At 37.8% G+C, this 10,415-nt stretch overlaps 1 long non-coding RNA gene across 1 annotated transcript; it reads right to left on the bottom strand.

Annotated features, from left to right (window-relative positions):
- Window positions 1–526: 526 nt before the first annotated feature.
- LOC121925193 lies at window positions 527–6,381 on the bottom strand. Its single transcript, XR_006102814.1, has 3 exons — window positions 6,328–6,381; window positions 5,078–5,127; window positions 527–685 (listed from the first exon to the last, which is right to left on the bottom strand). It is a non-coding gene; the product is annotated as an uncharacterized LOC121925193 (long non-coding RNA).
- Window positions 6,382–10,415: the final 4,034 nt, after the last annotated feature.

Genomic DNA, 10,415 nt, shown 5'->3' with positions numbered 1-10,415 from the left:
TTGGCCTATACCTTCCATGATCTAATGACCAGTGAAGTCATTAGGGTTGGTGTTACCCAGTGCGGTAACTGAGGACGTCACCCCCTCCATTGACCTCCTCCCATACCACATCACACAGAATCCTTAGTAATGATTTTTTTATTAATGTTATTAATAGTTTTTTTGTGGGTTTTTCGGGCTATGTGGCCATGTTCTAGCAGAGTTGGCCACATAGCTCGAAAAACCCACAAAAAACTATGGATGCCGGCCATGAAAGCCTTCGACTTCACAATGTTATTAATAAATTGTAATTCCCATGTATCACTGAATGTAATGGTAATAGTTGTGACATGAACAACTAAGAAAATTAAAATTTAACCTGTAAATCACAATATCATATGCACAGTCTAAATGTATTTACCTATACACAGTTTCATTTGGTTAATGTGAAAATTTGATAAAATGTGATGTTTTTAAAAAGGAATAAAATGTTGAAACTTTTGACATTTAAATTAAAAAAAACTGAGGCATCTCTTTTTTCCTCCCACTGAGGTCCACCCCACTCACACCATTTGTTCACATTTTAATAGGACACAGGTGAATACCACAGCCCATTTTTGCCAAAAGGCAGAAGTTTCAGGAGCAGTGCTGTCAACCCACTCCCCTTAGGGTGTCATCTGGTGTGGTTCAGGACTTGGTTGCTGCACTGGGAAATAAAAACAACTGATTAGACACTGCAATAAGACAGAAAATTCTGAGCATTTAAAATTATTGTACAGCTGATATGATTTTATTCTGTTTTGTTTACATATTTATATCCATTTCTAGTCCAGACCCTAGAAAATATAGGTTTTTCCCCCTGGATAAATATATAAAATCTCTTACCCCCCCCCCCCCCCCATGATCTTTGGTAAGTCACATATTCTGAGCCCCATGGGAAGGCAATGGTAAACCTCCTCTGAATAATTTCCTGCCAAGAAAACTCCATAATAAGGCATTTTGTGTGAGTATGACATTGAAGACATAGCAACTTCAACTAGTACAGAATGTAGTTTCAACATTACTGTTGGGATCACCCTGTAGAAATATGGTATCAAAGAAACTAGAGTGGTTGCCAATTTGCTTCTGGTCCAGCTTCAAGGTATTAATTTTAAACATCATGGGACTTCAACATTTGAAGATCTTCTGAGTAGTTTACTCTGCATTTTATATTTGGGGATGTTAAATTTATTTTACTTCTTTGCCATTCTGTAGATTGGGATATACATATTATAATAAATAAAAAAGTGAAAAAATATATTATAGCTTATGCTGAGCAGCTGACAGCACATTAAATTATCAAGATTTAACTGTTTTATTTTCAGTAATAGAAGTAAAATGTTTGCACGAAACCCAGGTTTTTTTGCACATGCTCATTTTTGTGCCAAAAAAGAGGGGTGGTGGTGGTGGTGGTGGGGGGTCTGGAATGCAAAAAATCTTACAGACTTCGACCATTTTCTTAGTGTTCCATCCTTGTGTGTAAAGACATCATTTCACATTGAAAATGAGACTATTTTTGAATGTTTGTTACTTTCATAACATCTACCATATATTTAGGAGAGATGTTCCCTTGTGTCATGAAAGATGTCAGCTTGCCCCACCTTGCACTTTCCCCCAATTTTCTCTTTTGGCATTTAGCATGGTTTGTTTTGTGACTGATCATTGGAAGGTAAACATTGGCTCAAATGTCAACTCTAATTGCTATGTTAATATGTTGGTGGACCATTCTTGTGATAAGCAGAAAAAAAAAGGTTAATTGCAAGAAATGTGCATTTCCCCTAATATCTAGCTTGACCTAAAATGTCAATGTCCTGTATATTTTGACAAATATTTTTTTCTTCAACAGCAATGGAATGTCCTTCCTATTTCAAAAGATGCTTTGTGTTGTAGATTTGTAGCAATGGCAATGTATTCTTCATTCGTGTCCATGATGTGACCACTGTCTTTTTCTATATTGATTTCAATGTTATCCTCCAAATGGCTAACAGTAATTAAAATAAGAGAGCCAATGTGATGTTGTGGTTTGAGCGCTGACTGGACTATAACTCTGGAGACTGAGGTTCAAAATCCCCGCTTGGCCATGGAAACCCACTGGGTGATTTTGGGCAAGTCACTCTCTCTCTCATCTTCAAAGGAAAGAAGTGGCAAAGCCTCATCTGAACCAAACAGGCCAAGAAACCCCATGATAGGGTCATCTTAGGGTTGCCATAAGTCTGAAAAAACTTAAAGGCACACATCAACAGCAGTTAAAACCAACATTGCTACCAATTGATGCCTTTGGTAGAAAAGCAAAGATTAGTAGGCAAGAACTTAAAAGCAATAGCAAGAAACTCAAAAGTCCCAGTATAATAAAAGTCCTTTGGTTATGTCTCTTTACTCAGAAGTATGTCACACTTTTCAACAATGTTGATTTCCTAGTAAATACACAATACTCTGGATGTTCATTCTTAATAAACCAGCAATATAGAACTGGTGAACTACACTCACAACAAAATTCAGTACAGTAGAAAGTCATCTGTTTTGAAATGCTGTAAACATGTTGACTAAGCTCTTGTATATACACTGGTACAGAGTGGTAAATAATGAGAAGTCCTGCTTGTTATATAGCAAAGGCCAATTGTGCAGGGCTATGAGGTGGCATGGGATTGCTGGGGCCTAGCATCTTCTCTTTCCAATAAACCCATGCACTTTTTGTGGCCTTTGTGAAGGGCTAATTGGATTGTTCTCCTAGCATGGGGGAAAGTGTTTCCCTATGAATGAAGCTGTACTGTCCCTTAGGTCCACCTGGGGTGGATATAAGGCACTCCCCTTAAGCTCCCCAGCATTGTGGCTCTTTTTGCCTCCTTGCCCACACCCCTTTTTGGTACAGATTGCATTTCTTATATGTAACACTTCATGCTATTAAAAATGCTAGAAGTTGTTAGTCATTCATGTCATAACTTTGGTAATGTGGATGGAGCCAGATCCAGGTTCACGGTCACACAGCTGATGTGATACTTTATTCACCCTTTTATTGGTGTTTTCTTAAGGGATCTTGACATGTAGGCCATTAACATCAGACCATGTTTGGGGATTGTTGGTCATAATCCACTCTCAGTTAGCAGGGAATCCATGTGGGCAAAATGCCACACAGTGGCATTTTGCCCACATGGATTCCATAGGTGTCACTGCAGGTTGGCCTCTGGCACGAGGTCCAGAAGGAAGATGTATCAAATGATTGGAGGGTTTTCTGATAACTGAATCATGGACTCATGCCTGGCCAATTGATATAGATATTGTTAATAACACTGTGAGCTTCTAAATCACTTAAATGTATTGGGTCTTTACTCCCTTGTCCACAAGAGACTTTTGATGTTTGACATCCCCCAGAGGGATATCAGGGTTTTTAGTTTTTAATTGTTGTTTTTATGCATTGATATTGTGTTTTAATATGTTATACTGTTTAATACTGCTTAAGGGGGGGAGGGATAAAGTGTTTTTAATTGTCATATTTTATATTTTACTGTTGTTAACCGCCCGGATTGGTTTGCCAGAGGGCGGTATACAAATAAATATTATTATTATTATTATTATTATTATTATTATTATTATTATCTTAATTTGAGACTAAGATTAGACAAAATAGCCTCAGTCCATCCTTCCCAGACTGTCCATGAGGCGGGTGTCATTTGCGCTCCAGAATCTTTGCATTAAGGCAGAGTTCTTGACAGATCCAGTGCACACATCTGAAATGAGCCCATAGAAAATGTGCATGATTCAAGTATACTCAAAATGCTGCTTAAACACATTTTAGACATGTCAAAATGCAGTCCTTTGGCTAATGTTGTCATTAAAAAAAATTATCCTGTATGATTTGTAATACTTTTGCCTGACTAAGAAGCAAGTGATATGACTGTTTTGTGGATTTTGGATCTATTGTACTTTGCTATATTGCCAACATGGCTACCCATGAATATGTTTTATAGATGTGTACATCTCCAGTATAGGGTTTAGTGCCACAGCCATTTTGGGAGGTCTCCCACTGAGATGGAAAAGCCAGGAGTTTGCAGAGTGTTCCAACATTCATTTAGGAAAGGACCACATTGTTTTTGTTTAGAATTTGTACTCTAATCTTTAGCATCATCTCATGACAAATTGTGCTGAAAGCTTTTTTTTAAAAAAATCCATTGACGTCAGTTATATCGTATGTTCTGAACAAACCTCTATTTTCATCCTTTAATTTGCTTATCAGTGTTATTTCCTAATGCAGATAGCCCTATAACATGGGATAGCCCTGGCACATGGACACATCTGAAAAGAATTTAGCAGTGAACGTGTTTCTAAGCACAAACATAGACTTATTGAAAACAGGTGCTCTTATAGTTTGGTGTGAGCCATGCAGATTATAAACAGTAAAAATGGGTAGAAATATCTGCTTTTATTAAACTGTTTGTAGTTGTGATTGTTACAATTGAGAAACAAAAATACTGAGTCAGTATTTGATCCCTCCCCATTAAATGATCTTTTGTTTACTAAGAGAAGCTTATATTTTTTTAAATAAAAAACCCATCAACTGATTGCATCAGATTGTAGTCACAGCACAATTTGAAGGCAAGTAGTGGTAAACTGTTTTGAATTCTTTTTATGATCTCTTACATTATTCCTATCACAGAGCATTTTCCCACTCTGCTGAGAATTCCAGTTTATTGTATGATGTAAAAATTTACCACAACCAAAATGGTATCTTTGTTTTTAGAATCAAGTGTGTTTCACTCTAAAATAAAGAACTTGAGGATTCAAGGTGAAAATAAAATAAAATAAGGTGAAATCCTATCATACTATAGAACATTTTCCCTACTTTATTGAATTCCAATATCCTAACATTGAAAGGTTATCATTAAGGCTCACCAAGGAAAACCAAATCACTACTACTACTACTTTTACTAATTATTATTATTATTAGTAATAATGTATTTATTTGTATCCCACTTTCTCCCCAAAACTGGGATTCAATGAGGCTCATTTTTTTTAAAAGCAATGCTATTAAAAACATACAAAAAGTGAATTTTAAAATATAAACCTGTGGTTCTCAAACTGTGGTCCAGGATCCCCCAGGAGTTGAGATAGTTGCTGAAGGGAGGAAGGACAAGAAAAATCAGCCTGCAAGTACAGCAAATGTGAAAATGTGCATGCAACACTGAGGACTAACAGGTTCCTGCAAAAGATGCTAAGCATTTCCCCCAGCCTGAGACATAGCAAAAATCAGCTTTCCTTTTTTAAAATTGATTTCCTGCTTCTCTAAAGGTTAGCAACCATAAGGTGGACAGAGGCCACCCTGCCTGGCTTGAGGGAGAGGAAAAGAGAAAGGCAAAGCTGCTGAAAAGGCTTTATAGCTGCCTCTACACTTCTCAAGTCAGGCAAATTTGTTAGGTAGCATTTCTTTTATGATCTACTCCATCACCCTCTCCCAGCAGCCTACTCTATGATGATTGCTCAGGATGGTTTTCCAAAGAGCCCATGCTACTGGAGGGTGGAGGAAAAGCAACCCAGCAAACTCCTTCCAGTTTAAGGTGTACAGAGGTCAGTCTGCATGGCTCAGGAGAGAAGGAAGGAGGAAGAATGAGGAGTTTATCACATGGGAGGAATTTCTCTTAATTTTGAACAAAAAGAAAGTGGGGTCAGAACGTATTCACGTGAATTTGCTAGATCAGCGAATTTACGTGAATTCAAATTGCGTTCAAACTGACTTCCCGTTGCCCGAAAATAGCTTGCCATTGCCCAAAATTGCATGTGATCACCTCTCACGCAATAACATGAATCCCCATGATTGCATTCAGACTGACTTCCCATTGCCCAAAATTGCGTGTGGTAGTCTATCACGCAATAACGTTAAACCCCATGATTGCGTTCGGATTGCCATTGGATTATACTTCCAATTTCCCTTGTCTGATAACGTCCTAAGCTACTGAAAAGCCCCTACAGCCACCTCTGGGAATTCCTCCATTATTTTCTCCATCCTCAGGCATAGCAACAATCAGCTTCCTCTTTTAATACATTTCTTGATCAGCTTCTCCATATGCTCCCATCACATGCCCCCTAGCAGCCACAAGACAGTTTCTTGGAGAAGGGAAGTGAAGAGAGGAGGCAAACAGCATGAGAGTACAGCATAAGCTGGAGTGCACACAATAAAAAAGCAAGTTAAAATACAACTATATATACACAGTACCCCCCCTTAAAACAAGACTAAACAGTATAAGATTAAAAACCAACTAATCCAAACAAACAAACAAAAAACCAAATACCTGGTTTGGGGAGCCCTACTGTAAGTACCTCTGTTTTATCTGGATTCAGCTTGAGCTTGTTTTCCCTCATCCAATCCATTACTGCCTGAAGTTGAGGGGAGAGATGCCATCTGTTATTGTCGCTGATGACCGGGACATGGAGAAATATATTTGGGTGTCATCGGCATACTGATAACACCCAGCCCTATATCCACGGTTGATTTCTCCTAGTGGCTTCATATAGATGTTGAATAGCATCAGGGACAGGATGGCACCTTGAGGGACACCGCAATTAAGCTCTGTTTTTGAAGAGTGACTGTCCCCGAGCATCACCCTCTGGAACCTGCCCAAGAGGAAGGAGCGGAACCACTGCAACACAGTGCCTCCAATTCCTAACTCTCTCAGGCGTTCCAGAAGGATATCGTGTTCTACTGTATCAAATGCCGCTGAGAGGTCCAGCAGCACCAACAGGGTCACGCTCCCTCTGTCGGTGGCTAGACGGAGGTCATCACAAAAAGCCTGTGTGAGTTAGAGAGAGGTACTATCAATAAGATGCTATCTGTGAAGCAAACAAAAATATGCACACTATACAAACAAATTATTATTTTTATATATGACATAGATGGGGTGTGATGTCTGCGTGTAGAATGAAAGGGGGTCAACAGAGGTAAAAAGTTCGATAACCACTGAATTAAACTACAGTATTGAAACACTTCTAGTGGATGTGAAACTATATGGTATGGATGTGAAACTATAAGGTGTGGATCAATCTGTATAAGAGTGTAGAACAAAAGAAGTTATGTGTGGATACAAGAGGACCAATGATAAGATTTGGTTGGATTTAAATGTCTATGTTTATGTTTCCATGTTCATTGCAATGTTTGTGTGCTGTGTACGCAGTATGTTTGTGTTAAATATGCATGTTTAATAAAAAAAGAAATAAAAGAAACACTTCTTTTCTCTGCTCCATGGTTTGAACCCCTTTTCTTTTTTTTTCTTTTTGGTGTCTGAATACCTTACATTGTCTGGGATTAATGAAGAGTAACCTATATGGATGAGGGGGGATTTGCTCCCAGTTGTTGTTGGTGCTGTTTTAAGACATGAGTGAGAACCCTTTGACTATTATTCAGGTGATAAACACTAGCTCAGGGATGGAAATCTGGAAGCCCACTAGATGCTGGACTGCAACTCTCAACATTCCTCTCCATAGACTATGGTGGCTGGGGGTTGCAGTCCAGAAATACATGGAGAGTCAAGGAATAAAAGGAATACATTTTACATCTTCTTGTAAATGGAAACAAAAAAAATGTATTTGGGGAGTGAAATAATTTTATTGTAGTGCATGCATTAAAAGAAAAACAAGTCCCCAATTAAAAAAAAGCTTTAAAAAGACATTGGATACAACCATCTATGCAACAATCCACTACTAGTTTAACCCTAGTCACTCACCTGCCATATGATGAAAGATATCATAGATTCATAGTTTGAAGAGACCACAAGGGCCATCCAGTCCAACTCGTTGCCATGCAGGAAAACATAAATCATCCCAACAGATGGCCATCCAACCTCTGTTTAAAACCTCCAAAGGAGACACCATCACATTCTAAGGGACTGTGTTCCACTGTCAAGCTGCAGTAACTGTCAGGAAGTTCTTCCTAATGTTGAGGTGGAATATCATATAGCTTTTTGAGAACCTTCACAAATTATTTAGGAAAATGGTTGTAGATACTTTCAAGTATTTTTATAATTGTGTTTGTTCACCATCCTCATATAAGATCAACATACTGTACTGCAGTGAACTGTACTGTAAGGTTGTTCAGTTTCCTTTATGCATTTATTACAGTTCAGGCAATGCTACACACAATGAGCTCAGATCAAATATGTGCAACGTGAAGACAGATGGCTTCCATGGCAGTGAAATCCCAAAATAGGTTGAACACTTTGGGTATTTCTTTAGAAATTCTTTAAAGTTCTGATTACAACCCAGAGCAGGTACACTACTTCACTGACATGGTAGCCACCAACTATCAGTCTGTTCAGAGCTTATCTATACCCTGCCTTTCTCCCAGTACAGAGACTCAAGGCGGCTTACAAATCTGAAACATTCTGAGTTAAAACACCATAAATATGCAAAATACAAGTTATAAAACAATTAAACAATACAAACAAAAATATTACATTATTAAAATTTAAAATGTAAAACTCTTTAAAACAAAACATCATCCCTGTCATGCAAAAGCCTGGTGGCATAGAAATGTCTTTACCTGCTGCCAGAAGGACAGCAGGGATGGATGGAGCCATCCTGGCCTCCCTAGGGAGGAAGTTCCAGAGCTTGGGGGCAGCCACTGAAAAGGTCCTTTCTCTTGTTCCTACCAAATGCACCTGAGATGGTAGTGGGACAGAGAAAAGGGCCTCTCTTGATGATCTCAATATTCTTGGGGGTTCGTACAGGGAGATACAGTCCTTCATATAGACTGGATCCAAGCTGAGTAGTAACAAGATATCTCCTTTCATGCACAGCTCCTCTATCCTGCTACACCAAAATCTATGAGGCATCAACTTCCTGGCTCTATCCAGTTGCTAGAATGTCTTAAATGGAATGGGAAAGGACCAGGTCATATTGATGCTGTTCTAGAGCTCTTCTTTACACAGTTTTCAAACTGCAGGACTGCAGTTTAAATCATTGCCTTCATAATGCTGAACCTTTCTTTGAACCTTTTTGAATATCCAAAACTTTAAGCAAGAGTTTTTGCATCCATAGTCTTTAACCTGAATTACCCCAACCGAACACCTTTGACTTGGAAGAAATGTACCATTGATTTTACTGCAATTTCTTTTCAATGCAAGTGGTTTAGGATCAGAGCCTTTTGGAAGTAATATGAATATTAAATAGATGTTTTTCATTTTTGCACATGAATAAGTTTATTTGGTGAAACAACTGGACTGTAAAAAAGTCCCTTATCTAACAACATTTCCAGATGGAAAACAAAGCTGGAAAAAATTAAAGAAAAGAGTGAGAGATGCTAAATATTTCAGATGTCAGCCAAAGAAAGCAGTGGATTCTCTTTTATGCAGGTGTTAAACTCAGTCTTGACATTTATCAGAACTAAAGTACATTTAAAGCAAATGTCTCATAGTAATCTACATACAGCTCTGATTACTTTAACCCCAGTTTCCATTTCTTTTGTAGAGAATCAAATTCATCCTATTGATTTGTGGCAGTTTATTTGCCTTTGTCATGTAATAATAATAATAATAATAATAATAATAATAATAATAATAATAGAGTTTATTTATATTTCCCACTTCTCCAAAGATCGAGGCGGGATTACAACAATAAAATAATACAAGGTAATACAAATAATACAGAATACTAATACAATCAATAAAACACTAATATTGAATTTACCAATTCCTATCAGTTCTCTAAAATCAGTTTATCAGTAGTCAGTGATCGCAGTTGAGAGTGGGATATTGTCATCAGCTTTTATATAGAATCTGATGGGTAAGCCCACAGGAAGAGATCCATTTTGAGTGCGTACTTAAAGGCCTCTAGTAATATAATTCCATAATTTTGGAATCACTGCTGTATACGCCCTGTAGGAAATTGTCTTTAACCTAGTACTATGATGTTCCAGTAAATACTTCCCTGATGTTCTGAGAGTGCGGGGTGGATTGTATAAGGAGAGGCATTCCCGCAAGTAACTTGGGCCCAAACCATGTAGGGCTTTAAAGGTAATGACCAACACCTTGTATTGCACCCAGAAGCTAACTGGCACCCAGTGAAGAGATTTTAGTACTGGCGTTATATGGTCAAACCTAGATGCTACAATATCAGCACAACTTATGAGTGTTACAGTAAATGTAGTATTCTGACACTATACATGAATACAGGCATGGACATAGCAGCTCATTTGTGGTCAACACTGGTGTCACATGTATGCATTCAGAAGACCATTCCTTCTTCCCATATTAATCTGTGATTTCAAGGAAACAAATCAGCCTGAAAAATCCCTAAATGAATCCACATTTAAATAATATTTTTAAAAGTAATTGTAACACAAAAAATATAATTTACAAGCAAAATAAATATACATTCAGAAAATAAAAGAACAGAAAGCAAAAAAGTGGTGGTGG

This window comes from Sceloporus undulatus, chromosome 3 (genome assembly GCF_019175285.1).
Source record: "Sceloporus undulatus isolate JIND9_A2432 ecotype Alabama chromosome 3, SceUnd_v1.1, whole genome shotgun sequence".
NCBI lineage: Eukaryota > Metazoa > Chordata > Lepidosauria > Squamata > Phrynosomatidae > Sceloporus > Sceloporus undulatus.
This window is presented reverse-complemented; position numbering and strand designations above follow the sequence as displayed.